Here is a 10,649-nt window from a genome sequence, read left to right as displayed (position 1 = left end):
TATTTCGATATAAAACAGGACAGAAGAATACACACTTGGGAAGACCACTACAAGAACATTATATTGTGATGTCTAGGCTGAAATTATTTAAATTATTTGTCATATGAGGTTGGGAAACTCTCTGAAGGGGTTGAGGAAGAGAGGGTTAAGAAGCCAGCAAACTGGCAGACAGCTGCACCCTATAAGCAACTTGATGAGGCAGAGATAAAAATCTGCTTTCAGCTGAAAGGAAGGCTTTAGAAATTGTAGGGGAAGTTAGAACCAGCTGCTAAGCAGAGGGTTTGGTTTTCTGATCCTCCCTTTGAGCCATAAAGCACTTAAGGTTTGGTGGAAGGAGCCTGTCTGGAGACACTGCTCCAGACAGCCCAGTGCAGCCGCTTTGTTCCTATCACCCTCTTAAGCCTGGGCTACTTGGATCTGACTGCGCTGACCGTGGGGCAACACCGGGCAGAGAAAGGAACATAAGCATGAAGATGCCTCTCTCCGTTCTGAGTGCCTGGGACACTCCGGCTGCAGAGCTCTGCCCTTGTTTAACCAGCAAAAGCTTGACACCATTAATTGCTTATAAAGATGAAGCAAGGCAATTTCAGACAAGACAGCGAGTGCCTAGAACTTGCTGTTTAAATTGCAAGTACATCACTGTCTTTCAAAAGATGAGCTCCACTAAGTCAAAAGTGTGTTTATAGCAAAAATTCCTTTGTGATGGTCATAGCCTGCTTTATGCGGGTCAGGCTTCATGATCTTGCCTTTCATGAAACTGCTTGTATAAACAGGCTGCACTTTCTGATTTGAGTGTCTTCCCCCCTCCTCCCAAGCTTTTGCTTCTCAGCTGCCTTTTTTGACCTTAGTTCTGTATGGATAGCTATGTAACATTTGTCATCGGGCAGAATACAGAGTAATACTTCACTGGAAGTACACAGGCAGAATGAATTGGACAGAAGAAAGAAATCAGACTTGGCTTATTATACGAATATATAAGGATGTAGAAGTGACTGGTCAGGGAGAGGGGGAAGAATGTAAATACTTTTAAGCAGTAAAGTTAAATCTACTCTTCTGCAAACACAGGTGGCAGCCTGACACCTGGGGAAATGAGAAATTTGATCTTTGACTGCAAAGCTGATACACTGTGTAATAAAACTGCACTTAAATGTTTTAGAATACCTTTTGTTCTCTAATGCCTCTTTCTTTCATTAAACAACTATATATGCTACAGTTGCTCCACACATCAGGATCTCCGATCGTCTGCTTGAACCCCCTGATACAGAGGTACGTTTGTGTGAATGTATCATGCAAACGCACGCTGGGGTGGAGGGGATTACAGAGGAGCTCCTGGGAGGTGCATGAGGAGGGGGAAACAACAGATGAGTATCGAGCAAAGGTCTGACTTGGGGAAAACCTAGCTAGTGTAGAGGGAGCCTTGGCTCTGTGGCACCTGGAGCCCCATCTGCCACATTTCCACAGCAATTACAGGATAGCAGATACTGAGGGAAAGGATAACAGGTTGTTCTTTGTACTGCCTGATCATTTTGCCCTTCTGGTTCATGCCTCTGCAATAACAATATACTTTTATTTCCCATGTGGGGGAAAAAAAAAAAAGGCACCTCTTAGGGAGTATTTTGATACTGTTTTAGGACAACACTGGTTGGCTATTTGTATTTTAATTAAAATCAGAAGAACAACTGTACCATCTAGACGCCATCTAGATCTCAGGCAGTAGCAGATGCTAAACAACCATCAGTACGTTCCAAAAAGTGTCTGAAGAGGACAAGCCACTGTAACCCTTCTCTCTCAATGCTTTCCCACTCAACAACTATTTTCAACTCTGGATATTTCATAAGGATAGTATGTTTTTGTCCTTACCAGTAACCTCCAGTCTCATGTACACAGACTTGCTTAGTACACCCCTTGAATTCACATGAACTTCTTTCACTCACAAAGTCCTCTGGAACTTCAGCGGATCTGCTACTGCTGCATGAAGAATCTCCTCTTGATTCTGACTCCTAGTTCTTCCGTACAACTTCATAATTTCTCCGCTAAGTCCTCCCTCTTCCAGGCTAGAAAAAAACAGCCTTATTCAACCTTCTCCATAGAGGCCTTATTCTGTATCATGGGTGATTTTCACAACACTTTTCCAATTCTAATAGATCATTGCACAGCATTCCAGATGTGGAAAAATCATGGATTTATACAACGGTGCAATGATGTTTACTTTTTGTTTTCTATTACCTTTCCAATACGTTCTAATGGTAGATTTGCTGGTTTTTTGACTCCCACTAAGCTGGTATTTTCCTGGAGTTATCTGTCATGACCACAGAGTCTTGCACTACAGCAGTAATAGACTGCTCAGAGCCCATAATTTCATATTTTCATACAAACATTACTGTATGTTCATCTACAATGACTTTTTATCTGCTGTCTTATTTTGTATTTTATTTAGAAATATATTTTAACAAGACATCTTGCAATGCATGGCTAGCAAGACTGGATCCAAAATGGCTTCTTAGGTGATTTCAGAATTTTAATTCTCTCATTGCAGTGTTTCCATGGTAAGAAAATTTAGCAAGCAGAAAGGATTAAACAGAGTTTAGGGTAGACTATAATTTATAGTGATAGATCAGATCATATACTAATGATCAGACCATAACGTAACTGTTGCAAGTTTAGAGGCAAACTCTCTTATCCCATTAATACATTCCTTGTAATAAGTTGTGGTATCAGTTGAAGTTTATACACTTCACAAAGAAACTGAAATCCTGGGAACACACCAAAAAATCTAGACTTAAAAACTGCATCTATTGGTTAATAGCTAGGATGGTTTATAATTTTAAATTGTCAAGGAACATGCAAATACACCCCTCCTATTTTTGCTATACCAGCAGAGGGGAAAAATAGTCATTATAGTATAGCAACAGGACACAGAGTGACAAAACAGAATAAAATTACTTTGTTTTATAAGGACACTGGTTTTGTGATGGCTGTCAGTATCTTCAAAACTAAAAAGCTCTTAAGATTGTATTTCATTCTATGAAGTGAAATAATATAGTACTGTACTTACCCTTAAGCAGAAGTCACTCCTTTGTTCTAACCATTTCCCTGTTTGAATTGTTGAGGTTATTTAACAGTCAATTTACTTTGTTCCAGATAATTAATACTATGCCTGAGATTGGTGATCAAACAAAAAAACCCAACACGTTGAGCAACTTTTCTCGTATCCATTAAAGACCTTATTCAGCATGCTAAGGAGTGAATGCCTCATTTTAATGAAACTCCCAGCCACCATTTACCAGCAACTGACCGCAAAAAATAACCCAGGAATGTAACTTATTTGAGAACATAATATCGTACACTAAATACAGAATTCTATCCAAATATAAGGCTTAGTGCAAAACAAGTAGCAAAAGATAATGCTAAACTCTTCTCTCTCCATGATACTGCAAAAGTCCTCTAAGCACCTATCAGTCATATCTACATTATGCTGCCAGTTCTAATTTATAGCTTAGTGATGCTCTAAGAAAACTGATAAAGGAAAAGGGCCTGCAGTCATGTGGAACATAGTAAGGAACAGCTGATCTGTGGAGCTAGATACTTTTAAGTTTCACGCCAAGGAAAGATATTACATTCATTATGACCAAAGAGCAGGAAATGAGTTCAATTCCAAAGCAACAATTTGCATTTCCCTCTTCTGGACAGACTGCCTAAGGAAAAATCCTCTTTATTAAAGGAGATAAAGGAGCTGCAATTGCAACATACTTTAAAAGAAATGTTGGTACATTGGATTTTTAGGAAGAACAAGACAGGAATTTGTCTTGTCAAAGTTTATGTTTGCTTTTACATGTACATGACTGAAAATGTCATACAAACAGCTGGTCTGTCTTTAAAGAAAATTTGAAATCATTAACAAAGAACACAGAAAAGTGTTTAGAAACTGTCTAAAAAATCAAAAAATACTAAAAGCAAGGGAGTAAGTTCTCAACATGTGTACATAAAATCTACTATAGATTTTATAGACTAATTTTCTACCCAATAATCTATCAAGAAGAAAGAATGGTTTAAGATATACTTATTTTCAGACACATTATCATCTCCACATTATTCATCTCCTATAAGATTTCTATGGCCAAGTATGAAGAATGATAGGAATTTAAAATAACAAGTGTAATTAATAGACAGTTCTTTGGTCAATATATGTCATATCTATTCATAGATTAGAAAAAAATGTCTAAATAGCTCAGGCAATCTGGTGACAGAAACTGGAATAGGGACAATTTAACCGGCTTTGTGCTACTGGATATTGGAAGAGTGTGACCACAAACAGACTAAGTAAAACACATCGTCTCCATGTTGTGACTTATATGACCTCTATTTTATACCATACTATTTGGACATATATATAAATGGCTATAAGCATATATCTTTGTCATGAAATTTAGGGGGTTTTGCCATAGTTCCTGTCCTCTGGAGTGACCTAAATTTTGTTATATTCCTGTAATTTATACCTGAAACTTCAACTATTTCTGTGAGTACAGTTTATGCTGCTTTGTCTTTATGTAACATGGAAGTTTCCAGGCTACGGATGCATTTAGCAAGCTTTTGGTTTTGCTTAAGTAAAACATTGTACATAATTCAATTTTAAAAAATTATTCAATCTGAGCCCTTAAATTAGGGCTTTCTTGTTTGAGAAAGCTATTTTCTAATTTGTCTCTTACTGGTCAGGTAGAAAGCAAGAAACCAATCTGACAGCTTTTTTTTCCCCCCCTTTTCATAGATCTGTAGTTACTTCTCTTGTATTTCAGAAACAGAGCTCATGACAATCCTCCCACATCTGTTTCATCAGCTGATTAAAATGTAGATCTCCTGCAAGGTAACACATTTTTGGGTGATGGGCGTTACTCTAACCAACTCATTATTAAGAGAACAACTTTATGCACGATCAGCAACTTGGCAGCGTAAACAACATGAAACAGTTCTTTTAAATAGGACTTGATAATTTTGTTTATGAGAGCCTTCATTTACTGGAAGGTTTTATGGCTTTTATAACCCATTTAAGCATAAAAGTTTTTGTTATCTTTTAAAACCTTTTTGCAGCAAAGACTCTAACACAAGAAAGAATTCAGATAGGACCCTTATGTAAAGCAATGAATATTTGGTCTTCCAATTGTGTTGTATCATTTGTGGTGTGCATTAGAATACACTGAAGGGCAACGTTTTTAGGGGGTTTTAAGCCCTCAAGACACCTGATGAGTTTTAACTTACCCTTTGAAAAGTGAGATTCTTTTACTGATAGGGACTGCGTGTGCTGTTACGCTTCATTTTATAACTACTTTTGATTTACATTTGAAGTTGGAAAAAAGCCAAAATCAAAACATGTCAGTTAAATGTGTATTTTAATTTTAATGTCATGACTAGAAAGATGGCATTTTTGAATCACAACTGCTGGGCTTTCTTGAAGTAGGGCAGTTTTACTTTGACCCAGTTCCACTAGTTGTCTGTTCTCAGACTTGCTTTCCTTGTGCCCACTGGAAACACAGCAGCTGGCCACTGTTCTGCCCCTCTGCCCAAACTAGAATACAAGAATTAATTAAGCCAAGGTAAAGCTAACCCTATACCACCCTGCTAGTAAAACTGATAACCTCCCTGAGCCAGTAAAATGTACCCAGTGCTAAAAATGTGCTTTAGGAATAACATTCATCTTGCAACTCTTTTTACTTCAGTATCTCACCCTTATTTATGTACAGTATGAGTCTGTGAAAATGAAAGAAGAATGGTTGAGGATCAGTGCATGAGCGGTGTGCATTGGGCAAGTGAAGAGAGCATTCCTGGCAGAGATGCAGGGGCTCGGTCAGCCTGTGCTATCAGCTAGCAGAGCTGCTTTTACTTCTAATTCTCCAGGAGTACTAGTCTTCAGAATTTGAAACATCATACCAGACTGTCAAATACTTTGATCTTTAACAACATTTCATGAATTGTGTAGGTACATGGTAGGATAACATACCACTCACCATTTTAGTAAGTATTGCAACTGACTCAGAAAGCATTTTCTAGTTTTAATGTCTCAATACAATTACTCCCTTCTCAACTGTAAATTTCTTTCTGGATCACAGATTCAAAGAGGTCATACAAAACAATGAGAATTTTAATTCTGTAAGTGCAACCCCCCACATACCTCCTCCTAGATAACCACATTCAGCTGGGTTGTACATGATGTTTTAAAACAACATATTATGATACAGAGGATTACTCTTTTATTATGAATAATATTGTACTTTGCACCTTCCTCCAAGGTAGGTCTTTTACACACATACTCTATGTAAGGCTACAGAGTAAGAACAAAGTCCATTGAGCAGCAAGAGATTAAAGAGTCTTGGCTTTCACTGCCTTCTGTTTCCCCATTTAAAGCAGCTTAACAAATTAGTAGTTTCCTCTCATCTCTGGATACTGGTTCTTCTAAGCCAGTAGCTTAGAAGAGTAAGAGGTTCCCTATTGTGGGAGTACTGATGATTTACATAGGTATATGTGCTTACATGTGCACAATACAAAAAAATCATGCTTTTATTTCAATTTACATTAGATGGTGCTTTTATGCTCGTATCAGATTATTCACTTTTTCCCCAAGTATTTTTCCATTATACAGACATGCATTTAAATAGTACCAGATTCTGTTTTCTACAATAACTTATTCATACACAGGCAATACGTCAGCTTTCCAGCCCTGCTTTCAGCTATCTGGTTCACACATAATTGTTTTACAACTATTTTCATTTGTGCTTTACTATGTTTGTCAAGAAAGTCTTTACTTGAGTCACTTGTCAGTTATTCACATACTAAAACGCAAGCCTATCATACCTACACACACACACATTAAAACAAGCCTATGCGTGACATGTAATATTGCTGCATTAGTTCAGTTCTAAAGAATCTGCTTTAACGCTCAGCTTCTTTTGTCCTGTAACAATGGTATAACAGAAACCCTTCCTACAAACTTCTCAGAAGTTGAAACTTCTCTGGAGTGTATTGTGTGGAACAGTAGTTCCGTTCTGCCTGAAGTGCGTTCTCAGTGCCAGACAAAATGTTTCACGTCAATTGATCTTAGAGAGCGATTTATTAACAAAGCGTTAAGCTACCTCTGTTGCAGGTGGTGGGACCCTTGCTCTGCCCAGACTGGCACTCTGAACAGTGCTGAAGGAAGTGACTAGGTACCCGAAGGTGTGGGCATGGCCCTAACCTTAAGACAGCTGAAGTGAGCAGCAACATTTTCACTTAGGTTTAGTCAGTGACCTACATGAACGGATGCAAGCCTCTTGGAACACTTGTCAGCACAGCCACTTCCCGGCTTTCTGTTGCTGTTAGACCACTGAACAAGCTAGAATCTTCAGTCATAAACAGGTTCAGGCTTTAAGCCAAATTAAAAGAGGCTTAAAAACTTAAAGCTAAAAGAGACTGTTTTAAGACTATCCTGTTTTCATCAAATCTTAAAGGCAACGTGAGGTATTTTGTAATACCTGCAGTGACAGCGGTGTTTACTTGAGAGACTATTGAAGATAATCAGCTTGAGGCATTTTTATTTCTTTGCAAGGGAGATAGTGGTCTTCTGTGCTAATTTATACCATTTGAAAAACTAGATTTATTGTTTTAAGATCAGACAACTGCAATTCTTTTCTAAAGTAAAACCAGAAGGATAAATAAGAAACGGCAAGTTTCAGACACAAAGTCTTTCTCTGCCTGCATGGGCTAAGCCAGGGGTCCTCAAACTTTTCAGCCAGGGGGCCGGCGCGGATGAAGTGGCAGGCAGTCATCTGCGGCTGCTTGGTTTCCCCCTGCAACCCCTGGTGGGGGGGTGGGTGGGGGCGGGGGGGTTCTGTAAATACCGGGGGCCAGATTGAGGACCCTGGGGGGCCGTATCCAGCCCATGGGTCTAAGTCATACCTGGCTTCATTAATTAAAAAAAACCCCATTCCTAGCAGCCCAACTTCTCTGTCTCTAAGCAAGATTATCCACAAAGTAGAATGAAAGCATTTTACACCAAAGAATACATGGCTAAAATAAAGTGTAGTAGAAGGAGGCACGTGCTTTGCAGACAGTGAGAGTAAAGACAGAATAACTCTGTTCTCCCCCACAAGCTACTAATTCACAAACTACTCAACTACTCATTCTGTGGCCAGTGCAATTCAGACTATCACTTCCAGAACTCTTGACTTAGTAATTGCCTTATTATTTTAATTGCAAGTTAGCTGATAACCCAACGCATCAGTCAGAAAGACACAGAGACAACCTTCTACTTGTGGCCAAAGCAGAAGGTGACCATCAGAAGCCTTTGCTAAATGCTCCATCAGTCCCCTATCTATCCACCTATCAACAGTGCCTCAGACGTGGCTGGTCTGTGAGCATCCAGTTTGTAGTTTTATGAACTGGGAAGAGTACTGGAAAATCATCAACTATCAATAATACATTCTTCTAATGGCAGGAACAGAAGAAAGAATATTTTTTAAGCAGGAGTGACTAGTCCAAACCAGTTCTGCAGGAAGCTTCACGCAACAAAGATCAAGAAGAATGCTAATGTGCAATCATTGAGCAGAAGAGGAGCCAAAACTTGATATAAGGCACGTAATGAAAAATGCTATACAATCAGCTTCTATACACCCACAACGTATCTAAATTTATAAACCATATATGCCAGTGGATAAAATTTAAATGCATTTCCCATCATTGAAGTGTACTATCCAATCTGCTCTGACACAGGACCATATTGGGATTGAGGAGACCGTTCTGTTTGTTAGAAACTTACCAGAATGTGCTGGTATTTATAGCTCATAAAAGCTGTTCAGTAAACACGTACAAAGACCTCTGATTTCACCGAATGCGTAAACATGTGCAAAGAATTTCATTCTAGGATTTCAGACATGGGAGCGTGCTCTCTGACAAATGAGCTACCATTCCCACATCCCAGTGAATTAAACATCTTTCTACCTGGAAAAACTGTCCTGGCTTCAGAGATAAGAATTTCATGGTTCTAATGACAAACTCTGACTTTGCCTACAACATACACTTTAAGGAAAAATGCAGTATAGCTTCCTAGAGTCAACAGTTTGGGTTGGGTTTTTTTTTCCCCAACTAATACACGTTTTGAGGGACAGGATTTTGAGGATGCAAAACTCATCTCTGTTCCTGTAACACTTCTGTGTGGACTTAGACATATTGGCATATTTTTCACGGATATGACAGTTCAAGACTATAAGAGTGACAGTTATAATTTAATTCATATTGTAAAGATCCTTTGTCAGTCTAAGAAGAGTGAAAGAGAACTACAAAGCACCATGATTATCTTTGTTGCATACAATTGCAAAACCTGCTTCTCCAAGCCACATAAACTGAATAGGTAATAAACCAATAAACCACCAGAATAAAATCCTATCAGGGTCATAACTTCTGCCTTGACAAGGAAAGGAAAGGAATCTAAGTCAGCCTCTGCTGAGGTGGAAAAGGAATGCGGCACATTTCTTTCTTTTCTTGATTCATTGACAATGCAAGGGACCTTAAGAGGTCATTTCATACATTCTCTTGTGCCAAGGCAGGATCAGCTACACCTAAATGTTTATCAGTCCCTTTCTAGCAACAGCGTAACCTCCAGAGACAATCTATTCCAGTGCTTAACTGTTATCATCAGAGTATTTTCCTCAAATTTAGGTTAAATTTCCCCTGTTGCCCCTCAAGACCACTATTTCTAGAACTGTTTGTGGTGAACAGAGAGAAGAATGCTATTTCCTTTTACAGGTTAAATAATGTAAAACAACAAAGTTCATAATCAGAAAGAAATAGCCACTTAAAAAACCCCAAACCAAACCAAAACAGAAACTCTCTCTAGAAATACCTGAAAGAGTATCAAAAGGAGAAATCAACTTTCTTGGTAGGCTATTGCTCTTTAGGCAAACCTAATGCACTCGTTTAGAATTAGTCAGGGGTTGCAAAACTAGTCAAAAGAATCCCGAAATCTCTACACTTAACCTGGAAGCTCTTTGGGTTTGCTCAAGAGGTTATGAAGCACCCTTAGGTCAGACAGGATGTTTGGAAGCTGGTTGCACGGGGATGGGTTATCTGGTTACATGTGCTGTTACCTTCCTGCTGGGAGTGACCTTCCCTTCTTCGGGAGTGACCTACAAGGGACTGTTAAACCAAGAACTGTAACATTTTGTTGAAAAAAACCAGCAAGAGCCCCATCGTAGTATTAAAGCAGAGTGCTTTGTTCCAACTTGCTGCCTTCAAAATGGGAAAGAGGATGACATTTCATTTCAGATTTAAGATTCAAAACCTTTATATGCAAAATAAAGGTCAGCACAGTGCCATAATTACTTTTATAAATTATTTCACAACAATTTAGAATATGTTACAGAAAGCTGAGTTCATTATCTCCAAAAGTTGTGTGCACTAACAGTCTTACACAGTAACTCAAACTTGCAGCATCGTTGTAATTATGATAGTTTTCACTCTGTGTAGTATTTGGAGACAAACAATAAAATAGAATCACAGAATCATTCAGGTTGGAAAAGAGCTTTAAGATCATCAGGTCCAACCCCTAACCCAGCGCTGCCAAGCCCACCACTGAACCCAAGCACCGCACCTGCGGGGGTTTTGAGCCCCCCCGGGGACGGTGCCAG

This window comes from Falco cherrug, chromosome 15, assembly GCF_023634085.1.
Source record: "Falco cherrug isolate bFalChe1 chromosome 15, bFalChe1.pri, whole genome shotgun sequence".
Classification (NCBI taxonomy): Eukaryota; Metazoa; Chordata; class Aves; order Falconiformes; family Falconidae; genus Falco; species Falco cherrug.
Note: the sequence above shows the minus strand (reverse complement) of the source record.